General features: G+C 40.2%; 1 protein-coding gene across 1 annotated transcript in view; it reads left to right on the plus strand.

Annotated features, from left to right (window-relative positions):
• necab2 (N-terminal EF-hand calcium binding protein 2) overlaps positions 1–15515 on the plus strand; it is a 107375-nt gene that overhangs the window by 39474 nt on the left and 52386 nt on the right. The window lies entirely within an intron of this gene.

A 15515-nucleotide genomic window follows, 5' to 3' on the forward strand; every position in this document is an offset into this window, starting at 1 on the left:
TAATCCTGTACATTACAAGATTTTTCCTAAGACTTAAATGTCAAACTTATTATTTGTATTTAATGAGTCATAATTTAAAAGAAAGCATCAGAAATGAAGGGAGCACTGAAGTTGCAAAGAACTAACAGAACTGATTGATGCTTGATCATAATGCATCTAAGAAATACAAAGCGGCTAAAGTGGAGATGGTGATGTTCTTAGCTATCATTTTGTCAAAATGCATTTTAAAATGAGGACAGGGAATGTGTAGGAGCGTCTGTCTGTATCATTATACATCATTAACATAAAGAGGTTGGCCTTGGATCAACGCTCGTTTCTTTTACGTTGGCCTTTAAAGTTATTACAGTGAAAGGCAAAGGTCTCAGGTTACATTCTGCTCTTACTAACCATTCACTTCATTTGAGTTACTCTTTCAGTGTTTCACGGTCAGACAGTTCACACTTTAAAAAGTGTCTTCCTTCTGAAACTGGAGTTTCTCTCCTGAACAAAGGTGTAAGTGGACCGTCTGAGTGCTGCTCCCTGAGTGGGGATAAGAGCCCGAGTCACTGGGCAGCCAGTAATCACTGCATATGTTCCAATTTGCATCACCTAAGCGCTGCTCATTTCTAGTTCTCCTCTCATTATTCTCACACTGCACCATCTTATTTACTCCCAGTCCTACCTTTATCTTTTCTCTCCCCATTCGTCCATATTAAAAATATTCATATAACTTATTTGTACACCATCCATGCAGTCATCTTCTACAGTCACGTACCCGCCTTACGGGTCTGACTGAGCCTATCTCAGCTGGCTACGGGCAGAAGGTGAGGTACACATCATCGCGGTACCACACAAAAGACAAACAAACACACACACTCAAAGGTCAATCTGGAGTGTTCACATAATTCACATAAGCTGCATGTTTTTGTAGCGGAGAAAACCCACGAACACACGAAGAGAACATAAAAACGCTGCACAGAAAGGAATCAAACCCAGAACCTTCTTACTTTGAGGAAACAGCGCGACCCCCCCCCCCAGGCAAGTATTTGCAAACCTTCCAGGTAAAAACTGGATCTCTTGATCAAATCAGGACCGATGTGAGGAAGTGGAGTGGGTGAAGTTTAAGATAGAGCATGATATTATAGCTTGAGCAGAACGCTAAAGCCTGGGCCACGGCCTTTTGGAGCCCAGTGAAAATTGATTAGCTTTCCATTCACTCCAGTGGTTTGAGACACGGAGAGAAGGAGAGAAATATGAAGGCAGACTTTTTACTCAGTATTTTCCCACAGTACTCTGCAGGAGAAGGATTTATACTTTCTCTGAAGTGCGAGGTTGGAACATTAGGGCAATCTGCAGTAACAATAAATTCTCCATATTATTCAGATGAAATTCATACCCTAGCAGTATTTGGCTCTGCTGTGGTGTAATAACCTCGCCAATCCTTTCAAGATAAGATGAAGAAAATTACAGACTTCTTCTGAACGAAACAACACGTTCAATAACAAAAACCTGCACAAATGTGTAGGCTTTTGTTTTCTGTCAAGAAAAAAAGTTTAATATGTACAAACTGCTAGAAACTAAAGCAGTATATGGAGGGTTCTTTTTTACCCATCATCTCTCCCTTCATGCTACCACACTGACAACAAACACACTAACAGTATCTCATGCAAATGTGATATTTCCATTCAGCTCATGCAGTATTCATTATTTTCACTGTCGAGGTATTAGTTATTGGCAGCAGTCATTCCTGCCTGTCTGGAGAGGCTCTTGTCATTCCGCAAAAGAGGCTGATCATGAAATAATTAGTGATAATTAATAACCTGAAATCACCTCTGACCTCAGATCAGCCATGCAGTTAAATGTAATTATCATGCTAATGCTCAAAGGAAGTGACAGTTATTTCAGACACAGACACAGTTGTACCTTGAGATGCGAGCTACTCCACACAGGAGTTATTCGAGATACAAGTCGTCGCTCTGTCTATAATTTTTGTTCGACATAAGCAAGAAAATCTGAGATCTGAGTCATGTGTTGGGACACCATCACTAGTTGGCGGATGGATACAACATCAGCTGAGACCAGATCACATTCTCGTTTGCGGAGTAAAAACATAACACGTATTCTCATGACTTTTGCATTTCTTTTCATGCTTTATCATTATTTTTATAACTTATATCTAATTTTTAACTTTTTTATTTAAGGGTTGGGTTTTTTTGCAAGGCTGGAACAGATTAAAATGTTTTGAGTTATTTTAAATCTGGAAAAACTGAGTTACAAGTTATTTGAGTTACGAGTTCAACCACGGGACAAATTAAACTCATATCTCAAGGTACTACTGTAATTCTAAAATCCTCCAAACATAAATGAGGGAGTACTGTTTCATATCCAATCAGAATCATCATACAGTGGCTGTCCAGAGAAATGAATCTTTATGCCAACATTCAAATTTTTTTTTTTTTTTACATTTTCTTTAAATGTTGAAGCCAGTCCAAGGCACAGGATGGAAGCTTGTATAATAATTTTCACTCTTAGAGAGTAGGATTTTTATTTTTCTGGCTACAGAGAGCAGTGGTAATTTGGCGAGTTAAGCAGTGAGTGAAGAGAGGGAGCAGTGTTCACAGCAACAATGCAAAGAATGAGAGAAATAAAAATTATTCTCTATTTTTTTAATTAAAGCACAAACAAACACTCCCACACCTCCGTACAGCCTGCAGGAAGACGTCACACTGATGTCTTTACTGATGGTGCAAATCGAACAAACACACCTAAGCTTTTTGTACATTTGATACACACCGAGCAGAGGACAGTGATGTCACCTGGTCACTGCATTACCAGCACAGTCTGACCTTTAACCCTGCACAATGTTAGGGGTTCATCGCAGAGCCAAACATATAAACAGATAAACACGCACATGCAGCGGGAGAACTCAGAGAGAACCCACACAGACACGGGGAAAACACGCACAATGCGCATAGAGCGGGACTTGAACACGGAACTGCCTCGCTGTGCGGCAACAGCGCCACCCACTTGCGCCACTACGCCGCCCCACACTGCATCCACGTGATGAAATCACTCTGATCAACTGCATTATGAGGCATAGTGGGTTTATTGATCACAACATCTAGTGATCACCTCAGCCAAAGCTAGCTACATTTACCCTTATAGATGCACTGGGCTTGTGTTGGGGAATCAAAAATGTTCAGATGTATTGAAGGTCGCTGGAAGTGTAGTTTAATAATACCTTAAGCACATTGCCTTCTTTTTAAATAAATGGAACAATATCACCATCCAATCAAGGATGACATTTGTCAATAGCAGGATCTTTTTTCCATTACTTCATGTTGGTTTTTTTTGTTTTTTTTAATTTTATATACTGGTTTGATCCCCGAAGGGAAATTAAGAAAGCACACTTATTTCAGATTTGTTCTCTTGTTTTCTTTTTTAGCTGTTTTATTTGTGATTTGTTGTTGTGTTTTATGATTTGGTGTTTTTAAAAAAAAATTGTTTTGTGATTTACACATCTGGGCCACCATAGGGCATTCTTGACTGTATGTGCAAACGGAAAAATATCACAAAAAAAAAAGTCTGAGAATTTTGAATGAACGTGATTCTCACTAATGTAACCCCAACAACAACAACGCGCAGGAGCTCCTGAAGACAAAAACCTAACACTGATTTTATATGAATGCTGTACACTTCAAAGTCATACTCTGACAAATTTATCTTTCTTTATCTTTGATTTATATGAAATCTGGACAAAAAAAAAATAGTAAAGTTGAATGAAAACACACTTTTTGACTTCATTGGCAATCTCAACTCCTGAGATTGCAGCTCATGTCAGCAACACAGCGAGCATCTGTGCGAGTTATGGTGACAGTTACCATGGAGGCAGAGTACTTTGGGGACTGTAGTCATGGAGACAGGTTGAGTTAATGTCACTCTACATTTGAGCTCATTAGGCGATTGCTCAGCTAACTTGTGAAGGCAGATCCCACTCATGTCGTCATTCAGCATCACAGACAGAAAACACGGTGGGCTCCTTCAGCATCCCTGACATCTGTCTGATGTTACATCCTTCAGCATTTCTAGCAGCTCCCACGTTCAGGAGCCACAACCAGTTTTGTGCAGAGAGAAAGACCACTGCCATTATGGTTTGTGCAAAGCATTGAAAAGTTTAAGAAAACACTTCAGGGAAAAAGAAAGTGACAGTCAGTTTGTTTCGGACTTGTAATTGTGGAGTATATACCCAGATGTCAAATGTCAATGTTAGAGATAAATACACATCCCGTTGCTCAGGGATGGAGTAAATTCATTGAAATGCTTCCAATTCAGTGCCTGTTCAAATATATTTATGTTTCTGGTAGAAGTTGTGAAAGCTTTAATGGTCAGAAGTGGTTCCAGAAAACAATTTTAATTGGCTTTTCATCAGGTAATGCTAGAGCAAGAATTGACCCCTCCCATCAGGGTGTTTGTGTGTGTGTGTGTGTGTGTGTGTGCGTGTGTGTGTGTGTGTGTGTGTGTGTTTGAGGGTAATGACAGCATAAGCAGGTAACAAAAACAAAAGAGGAAGGATTCATTAAATCTCCTGTCCTGTCTGTCTTGTATAAATGTTGTTTCATGAGCCGCTCTCATTAGCACTTCAGTTTTTCAAGCTTTCACTGTGCGAGTCATCACAATTGGTGACGGCACTACAAGAGCAACACATGCACGCACACACACACACACACACACACACACACACACACACACACACACACACACACACACACGCAAACGGGTTTTCCAGAATAAAATCTTGTTAAGCTCGTCTTTTTTCACAACCTGTTCAGGAAATTGTTTCGTGCCGCTGAGTGACCCTCGGCAAGCTGTTTAGCCACTCCTCGTCTCCTCATCTTCTCTTTCTCTGGTCTCTCTTTTCCTCTCATCTTCGCTCCTTTCATCTCCTATCTATTGTCTTCTTCCACCCCCAAAGCCATTGCCTCCTCCCTCTCACCTCATCCTCTCATTTCTTCATGAAGATTGAGGTGAAGCAGATCAGGAGGTGCAGAGGTGATTCGAACTGTACAGAATAACGCCAGTGAGATGAGGGAGATAACAGCAGAGGAAAATCGATGGAGGAGAATGGGTAAAGCAGACAGTGCACTGAGGAAGACAATGAGAGGGGCAGAGTAGGGAAGGAGGAAGGGGTGTGGTAAGAAGTGAAGATGATAATGAATGAAAGGATGAAACAGAAGCCAGTGGCTGTCTCAGAGGGTCTGATGTGACTTTGTGTTGCATTCATCACTTATTCATCAGGAATTAATGGGCTTTAGAATGAACATTGTTCAGCTGGTCATGGAGTGTCGGAGTGGATTTTATATTAGCTTGTGTTTGTAATCTGAGCCTGAACATTAAAGTACACTAAATCAGTAAATCAGCAGCTCCATGATGTAATCACACACGGCTTCAATATAGGTAGATTTATGCTCATATTGTGGTAGTACATTTATTTTTTATAATGCAATAGAAATTATTTGCATTATTTGTACAGTTGTTGTAGTCTGCGCACACACACACACACACACACACACACACACACACACACACACACACACACACACACACACACACACACACACACACACACACACACACACACACACACACACACACTGTATATAAAGTGTTTGGTTAGTATATTTAATAGGTTCATTAATCTTCTTCTTGAGGCTGTTCTTGAGCTGTTGATTGCATTTATCACATACACACACTGCTTTCATTAAATACTTTATGTCCACTCCTTTACTACAGTGTCCTCAACAAGATTTATCTTCAACATGTGTTAAAAAATCAAAACTTTGATCACATTATAGTAATAGAAATCGTAATAATTCGATGGTTCTGCCAATTCATCATCCTCAAAAACAAAATGCCACGTGGTTGTTTCGGTGTTCGGGGCGGGGGACTAAACTCAGCAGGACGTCTCAGAACAATGGGCACTAGATTTTAAGAGTTTTCGGTAAAGTAAAATCTAAACTGAATTATGTCGGCCGGTGATCGCAATGCAGTCTGTGATAAATATTATACGATTACATCACTTTAAAAGGACTGTACCGTAACATGTGCTGATGGGACAACTTCCATTGATTGACTTAAGTTGACATTCTTATTGTTACTGGGGTCATATACGGTAGAATTATGGCCTTTAATTCAAAAGTGCCTTCCCTTGGATGAAATCCAATATTTGAGTGGTCAGTCAGGACAGAGCGTTTGCTTATTTATTATTTTTAATGGTGGCATTACATTAACATTCCTGATCATGAATACAGGATACACACTCTAGAATCAAATACAGTCAATGAACTTTGGCCAGTATTGGGTTTCGAATTTACAAGAATACAGTAATGAATGGAATATTTGTTTTTAACATTTCAAATACTGTACTAATCAATGGTAAATAAATAATTCAATAATTCAATAAAAATTCAGTCTTTTGCAGATGAAAGTGCTGCAGGTCATTATGGTTTACAGTATAATATTTTACAGTGTAGATGTAAATCAGAACATACAATACTGTACAACCCATACTTGGGTTTTGTTCAATTTATACATGGATTGAGAAAAAAATACTTAAGTTTACATTACTGAATTATAGAAATGCAGTTTTAAGTTAGAAATTGTACGATTAAAATTGTGAAACATTATACTTACCTTATTTACCCTGAGGAGTATGTTACGTGATGGTGAGATGGTACAGTTTTCAGACCACAAATAATGCAAATTTGTCTTGACAAGAAAGTCAACTAGATTGTTGGAATAAATTGATTGTTTGAATAAATATACATCTAGTTTACCTTAACTCTGCGTGCGTGCTTCCTACGGATTGTGTGTTGAGACTCGTATTGTCGGAATTGCCACTTAAAAGTTCTCAGTACCAGCCTATTTCAGACGTGACTTCTGGCCAAGTCTCAAAAGAAACAAGACAAGACCAGCCACCACCAGAACTGAAGAAGCCTCTTGGATGAGATATGAATATTTTTCAAGGAATTTACTTAAAATTCCAGTGGATTGATTTAAAACAACGTGGATCTCCAAGTTTAACTTTCAAACCCATATTATTATTTTCATGTCAACTGAGAATTAACAGCGATAACTCATTGGAATACCGTGATCGCTCATTGGAAGAAAATTCTGAATATTGACAAGGTTAAATGAGTGTTAAAATGTAAAATAACAAAAACAATTTGGGTCCAGTGGTCCTCACAGCAAGAGTTCCAGGATCGATCCCTTTCTGTTTGTTGTTTGTGTTTCATGTTGCCCTGCGAGAGAATCAGTAAAAATCTTGTGCTGTCATGGACCAACATTTTGTTGTCAGCATTGTGAAGAACAAGGACAGCACCATCATGTAATTGGAGGGAAGTGACATTTACAGGCTCATTCATATGCTGTTTAATGTCCTGCTACAGAGCTAGCTATCCAGGCTGCCATTGAGTATGTTTGTTTGAGAATCTTTCAACACGGTAAGGTTCAAGACAAAATGTGCGCATGTTTGCGAGGTAGATGAGGAGGGAAACTGATCTGAATTTGAAACCTCAGTGAAACCGCCACCAGCAATGAAAACTACAAAACTGAAGCATGATTACAGAATATACATAGTACAGTGAATAACTGCTGTATAATTAAAAAGGTCAAACCTAAAAGGGTTTGACTTAATGAAAAGTATACATTTTTATACTTATTATTCTATTGGATAAACTTAAATATTTAAAAGAAGGTATTAGTAAGAAAAATACTGTTTTCGTAGAAATTGCATCTGTAGTTCCCTCTGAAGAGGGGACTACAGATGAAAACTAGCCTTCTGGCTAATTCTGGCTTTTTTAACCTTATATAATCATGTGTTTTATGAACTTGCATTGTCCCCTTTCAAATCAACTAAACTAAACTAAAAAAAATTCAATCCCATCCCATATCCTTTTACTTCATTATATTTTAAGTTTAGCTGCCCCTAATGGAACATCAGAAGGTGTATACATACTCTGACCATAACAGGGCCTATGTGAGATAATATTATCCAGAATATTGTGAATTTAATACTTCTTAACTTTATTGTTTCTGAATATCCCAACATGATTTCACAGCACAAAGGCAGCTGTGTGTTTTGTGAGGCTTGTGTTATCAGTGGCCACCGGGCAACAGGCATTCGAACAGCCAAGACACACACATACCTTTATTATACATACAATACACACTGATGGGAAATGCTTCCCTCATTCTCTAAAGGATGGCTGCTGAGGTTTGCATTCCCCTGTCAATCAAAAAGCACAAGGCTGAAACCAGCTGGGGTCTGATGCTAAAGTAGTGAAGTTAGACGAACAAGGCAGATAATAATTAAAAACGTCTGGGTGAGGAAGGATTTCACAAAGGGCAAAGAGGTAAGGAACAGACTGTAACAGAGGAAGAGAAGGTGAAGCTGAGGGAATAAAACGGCAAAAATTAATTAATGTTCCAGCAAGGAGCTTTCAAGTATCTGACAGAAGTGTAGAAGTACGTAGAACACGAGTCGAAGATGAGGCAAGAGGTTAGTGAGAGCAAAAGTTAAGGGAGGTCAAGAGTACAACTCGTTCTCATAGCTGGAAAGTATCCCACTTGGTATCGTTTCATCTTTGGTAGATCAGTTAACTCCGTTCATAAAGCCCACATTATCGCTTTCAACTAATTTTGGAGGTTTTCATGCACTGCAGCTATGGAATAAATGACTGTGAACTGTGGCCATAGCATTCAGAGAACGTGTTTATTGTGGGTGAGCCGGAGCTGTGTCAGCTATGTGGTGTAGTGAAACACGTTGGTTCTCCTTTCATCTCATGACATCCCTCAGTCCTACACATTCTTCTATTTCTTATAGGCACCTTCAATAAAATGAAAGAACCTCACAGCACAGCAGAGTCACATGACCAGCCGATCGGAAACTAGTTTCCCTAATTATTCATGAGTCAAGTTTCTACTTTGTATACCTTGAGCATGCAGGGATTTATTCATCAGTGCGTCTGCACTCATTTTATGCATATTCCAAGAACTGTATAGCTTCATCAGAATTTTACAGATATTTTATTCTTTCTACAAACGGAAATTTTCATTGAAAAATGTCATTTTCAGGTTATCTTGATTTATAGTCATTGTTTTCATAGAATACATCCAAAACATTGTCCACTGCTAAAGGATTGAAGGAGGTATGATATAGTCATGCACAGTTTTTTTGGTCAGGTTGGAGGAAATATCTCTTTCACTTGACTTGTTTGATGATACAGCAGTTGATTTTAATATATTAGCTCTGACTAGGTGGCAGTAGGTCAATATACACTGAAAGCAGCCACAGAGTGACAATAACTGTGCTAACGAATGCAAATGCACATTAACATTAATTAGGACCAGGGCCTTTAATGGGGTGGAAGTGTTGTCTCCAAAATTCATGAATTATATGGCAGCATAAAGAAAAAGAGGATCTACTATCATGACTTTTTTTAAATGAGATTTTACGTCATGGTGCAGCTCCTGCCCACGGCTCCTCTCTATGTAACTGTACTGTGAGTTATTTTTAAATGCATACCTTTGCAAGAGTCCTGAATTTGACCCACAACCGTTAAAGATGTGGACATGAATAATTTGTCTGAATGTGTGAGAGTGGGAGAGAAAGGGTGTATGTGGTGTTGTCAACTGGGTGTGTGTTGACTGATGCATGAATAATGCAGGGTACTGTAGCAGTGTGTGTGTGTGTGTGTTTTTTGTGTGTGTTTGTGTGTGTGACGGTAATTAGAAAGGAGAAAGGAGAGCAAAGAGCTCCACTTTGGGATTTGATATGCAGTTGAGTGAGAGAGAAAGAACAACCTACAAATGAAACATATTTTCGCTCACCCCCCATTTTTTGTCTTTTCTTCTCTACAACCCCCCAGCTCGTCCTCCTTTCTCCTCCTTCCTCTTCGTCCTCCACATTATTGAACTCACACCTTTTTGAATAACTTTTTTATTTTTTACCGTGTTTTCAGTCTTACCTGGAAACACACGTATTCCCATTGCTTTAAGTTAATTACTTATTTAACTCTATTTCTATGTTTCATAATTATGTATTAAAGCCCCGCATCCATTGTTACTATTGCCATCACAACTTTCTGCATTTCATAGCTTTATGATGATAACAGTTGCACAAACAACAACTGAAACCTTTCAAACAAGGAGTGGAGTTGGACTGTAATTAAACTCCATTAATGAGCAGGACAGAGCCACTAATGTTGTGTCTTATCAACAAAAGCTGAGATGGGGAGATACAATCCCTCCAGAAGGGGAGCAGTTGAAATTCATGCCAGAAGCACAAACACAAACAAATGTAGCCTGGTTTGACTCAGTGGATCCAAAATAAAATTAAACAGGACTGTCCGAGATGAGATGAGGCAGGATAGGATATACTAGGTCAGGTTAGGGTAGGATAGGATAGATCTAGAGGTCTAAAACTTGACAGGCGGACCAGCCGAAGAGCAGATGGATGGAGTGTTTATTTGTATTAATGCAAATGACATGTAAAAACCATTACATAAAAGTTTTGGCCTTTGACAGGCAGGAAAGCAGTAATAAATAAGGCTTATATCTGCTTTACAGCAGCATTTATGTCAAAAAATTAATTATATACACCGCTTCATCCGCTGTGGGGGGTCGCTGGGAGCCGGAGCCTATCCCAGCTGACTGAGGGCGTGAGGCGGGGGAAACTCCGGGCGCGACGCCAGTGCACTGCAGAGCCACACAGAGACACAGACAAACACACACGCACACACTCACTCCTAAAAACTACAATTAAAATCTAAATTTTGTTGCTTAAATGTGTCGTATGAGATCCGTATGTCTTAACTCTGACTGGCAGGAAATAGATGCTGATAATGAAGTATGTGTGTGCGTGTGCGCATATCCGTGTGTGTGTGTGTGTGTGTGTGTGTGGGTGTGTTCATGTGTCCATTCTCAGCTTAGTGTCTTGCTAATGGACTGGTAGATGTCTCCAGAGGAGAAGCAGGGGGTTGTCAGTCATACTAACTGACCATTAGTGTTCTACCACATACAGAGACAGACAGACAGACAGACAGACAGACAGACAGACAGACAGACAGACAGACAGACAGACAGACAGACAGACAGACAGACAGACAGACAGACAGACAGACAGACAGACAGACAGACAGACAGACAGACAGACAGACAGACAGACTCAGCCAGTGAAAACTCATCAAACTCTCAATGACCCAAGAGTATGAAGATTGAGTAATTAATCAGAACACACTCATGCATGCTGCTTTTATTTGTTTTGTGTGTGTGTGTGTGTGTGTGTGTGTGTGTGTGTGTGTGTGTGTGTGTGTGTGTGTGTGTGTGTGTGTGTGTGTGGTTGTGTGTGTGTTAGTGTGTGTGTTTGTCTGTCCTTCATGTGGCTCTGCAGTGCACCGGCGTCGCGCCCGGAGAGTACCCTGCACCAAATCCACTGACATAGACTCCATGAACCCTGTGACCTGCGACAGAGGAAGAAGCGGGTATTGAAAAAGAATGAATGAATGAATGAATGAATGAATGAATGAATGAATGAATGAATGAATGAACGAACAAACAAACTTTTAGAATATTACATTGTGTAATGCGAGAACCTTGTGTAAACTTACGCTCCAATGCCTCTTTGGGTTCTCTCTCTGGCACCAAGGATATATTGACTGACTGATTTTTAGCGAGTCTGAGTTGGATCTCCGTCTTCAGTCTGTGAATGAAGCAGACTGTCCTGAGGTCCAGCATCCTTCTGCAGATAAGGCAGAGAAAGGGATTGTTACAACAAGGCTGTGATTGCACACTATCCCTGCCACTGGTCCCTCTAACACTCCCACCGTCTCCCCCTCTCCTGCCACTGAATTTCATCCAAACCCCATTTAGGTTGTGGAAAATATACAACACATATTGCACATGTTCTGTCCAGAAAAATAAACCATCTGCTATCAGCAATGATAAGAGTAACTGAGAGTCTGCATTGACTGCAAATGAGGCATAAAACTGAAGACCTGCTGCTTAATTCAGATCATTGTAATGTGTAGGTAATGTGTAGGTAATGTGTAGCTGCTGTAGAAGATTCATCCAGAAAGATCCGTGTGACTTAACAAAATTGTGAGTCTGTGACACATTTTGTAATACTCATATTTTTTATTTTGTGTGTATTAAGATGTTTGCTGTTCAGATATGATTTCCTGCATATTGCTAAAATGGTATTCCTTAGAGACATATTGACTGCGGTTGCTAGGAGACCATTTTAATTGGTTGATGTGTGTGAAGCTGAGCCAGGGTAGTGGGGGTTTTCAGAGGTAGCGGACCAGCCAGGGAGCTAGGCTTGTGCTTCCTAATACATCAAACCTCTATTATTCCTCTGTTATCCAATCAGAATGAGAACTGCCATAGGGAGACGGCGCTGCCTCTACACAGACTTGTGAAATAAAAGTTTATTCCGCTTAAGGCGTGAACTGAAAGAAACACCACCACCTACAGTCAACACAACCTCTAATGGTCATATATGTTGCAATTGAAACAACGTTTATTGATCACCATGGTGAGAAAATATCAAACCAATAACAAGTAATAGAAATTCTAGAAATAGACAGCTGGGGAAGCTTGTAGAGGCACGTCTTGGTTGGCTAAGATGTGGGCGTTGTACTGCCTGCGGTTATTTGAAGACCAGTGGAAAGGAAGTTCACGAACAGAAACTGCTCACAGGATAGATCCTGTGAACCACAGCTTTACATTATCTTCTCTCTCTTACCTCTTCTTGTCTCTCCAGCGGTGACGGAGTGGCAGGAGGAAAAGAGGATTGGGTAGAACATCTAATCCGATCGAAACCAACATTATCACCTTTTAATTGAAAACTTTTTCACCCCCCAAAATAAGCCTCATTCATTATCTATTCAGTCTTATGTTGATGAAATGTTGGGCAAAGTATTGCGTTTGTTAGGCTTAGCTGCAAAACAGGATTGCATCATTCTGCTGAACAACAGGACTATCAAACAATAAAAAATAAAAAAAAAGCAAAAAAGAAACAAAAAAGAAACAAAAACAGCTGAAAACAAACAGAAAATGACTCTACAGCTCTTTTGGCATACGTATTCCACGTCTCCGTAAGCCCCAGGATCCCAAACCGATTTAGCTGAAGACTTTAGCCTCTAAAGTAAAAGCATTAAAACCGTCTTAAGATGCATGTGCTTTTCCTGAAGGATTAAAATTAAAGGTTACCACTAATAGAATGTTGTCTGTAGAGTGTCTACTTGATATTTGGTGTATATTCATTATTTTGAGCAAAACAATAAATTTACTATGTATGGCTAATTTAACAGTTAAAGAGGACAAAAGGAAAGATGTTCATCCCGTTCTATTTCAACATCTCTGATATTAAATACTGCTTAATGAAGGACAAAATCCTCTCCTCTGGTCCATCCAATCTGATCTGATTCCGAAGAGTGAGTTTAAATTTGAATGGTTTTCAATTTCAATTGTATCCCCTTGTTTTCACCGTGTTAGTCAGTTGATTGGATACACCCAGTGTTTGTTGGGAGGAACGGCGTCTACTGAGAGATCACCTCCGTCCATTCAGCAAGGGGTTCAGATAGTTCTGTCAGACACTCATGTGAGGGTGGAGAATGTTCTGTTTGTGGCTGATGAACAGGTGGGGTGGTTTGCTGCTAGAATGAATACTGCTGCGGTTTTATTAGTTTAGGATGAGTAGCTGGTTTTCCAACTTACGTATATAGAGGTGCTGCTGTTTGTTGCCTAAATCTGGTTCTGGTGTTCCACTGGTTCTGGTTCTGGTGTTCCACCATACATTCCGAATGAGCTGTTGGGGAATGAACTCCTTAGGTTTGGTCAATTTGCTAAAGTTTTGTAATGTAAAAGCCTCAAACTTAAGCAGGTGCCAACTCTGAGACAGCAGGTCTTCATGTTCCTGGATTGTCACTCTCAAACTCTGGAGGTGTCCCTCAGGGTCCTGGAGGTGAACGTTACCTGGCGTATACTAGCTCTGCTTCGAGTGAGGTGATGTCGGACACAAACATTTTACATGTCCACATAATAAGGTGGATCTCAGGTTAATAGAACCGCTCCGTCATAGTCTGTATGTAGTGTAGTTGTAAAGGGGAAGCCCCAGTCAAACAGACCAGGTGCTGCTGTGGCTGCAGATAACAGGAACAGCTCTCAGGATTCCACTGCTGATGTCCAGTCAGAAGGCTGAGGAAACCGGTTCCTGTGATGGTAATGAAAATGTCATTTCTGCTGAAGAGCAGTTTGTGCTCAGATGTCTGTTGAAGGGGACATGGAGTGTGACTCTGATAAGGTGTCAGTGAGTCACACCGTGAGTCAGTGAGTCCTGGACTTGTAGACTTTGCCTGAGGTAAGGAAGACAAGGTGGACGGGGTTTTGTGGCTCCGTCAGTTGGGGGCTCCTGTACAAGTTTGTCATTGAAAGATGGATGGAAGACCCCCAGTGGAGGACTGCACATGATCCAGAGCAGCCACAAATACAGTAGATACCGACCTCATCTGGATCAAGGGGTGGGAGATGAATGAGCCTTTTGTTCTCAGTGCAAAGTATCAAACCATTTGCTTGTGCAGTATTCTGGTCTGTTGACTTTTAAAAAGATGGTTCCCTTCGCTTTCTGAGGTTTTTTCTTTCCATTTATTCATATTGATATATTGAGCTAAGAAAAAGTCTATACAGTCTTATAAACCTTTCATCAGGCTCTGTGTAATTGGCCATATGGCTGATGCACAAGAACCAACTAGAGAAGTCTGGGTGTCCAGAACATCTGTGAGTTCTGGAAGGACGTCTGAAAGCCAGACTGAGAGTGTCACATACTTCTTTATGAAACGATGGACGCTTTCTCTTCTCTCCTTTCCTCTCCTCTCCTCCAGATGACTCAGTTTTCTTTTAACATTGAGAACGAACAATGGATAAATATCAGCATCGCGCCCCCTCTCCTACGCTCATAGCTGTATGGTTTCCAGCTTTTCTTCTCTCAGACTGCTTCATGCATACATTCAAGATCTCTACTGTATCATTATGTAGATGAATCACCACTACAGTCCAACACAGACACTACACTGGATCAGAGGATATACAGAAGAGCCACTCAGTGTCTTGTTATGCAGTAGCCTGTCATTACAGATTGGGGGACGCTATTGTGAACTGACATTCTTATGTTGACCTCAATCCTCCCAGTTTGTTAAGAGTGAATGAAATCAATGAGATTGACTTTCTGTGACGTGATGAAGCACAGCAGAAGGAGAGCTCAATGTGTCTGGAGATAGATGGATGGAATCTACAGACAGCATCATGAATTTCAGTGAGCAACGACCAGAGACAGGTCTGTCCTTATACGCAATTAATCTGTAGACGACAACACAGACAGAAGGTTGTTTATGTTGTCTTTGTTTATTAAATGGAAGCCGCTTGTGTTGTCGTGGAATATTTATTTCATTGTATCCGCTGGAATTTTATATTCATTTAGA

The sequence above is a fragment of the Antennarius striatus genome, chromosome 4 (genome assembly GCF_040054535.1).
Source record: "Antennarius striatus isolate MH-2024 chromosome 4, ASM4005453v1, whole genome shotgun sequence".
Lineage (NCBI taxonomy): Eukaryota > Metazoa > Chordata > Actinopteri > Lophiiformes > Antennariidae > Antennarius > Antennarius striatus.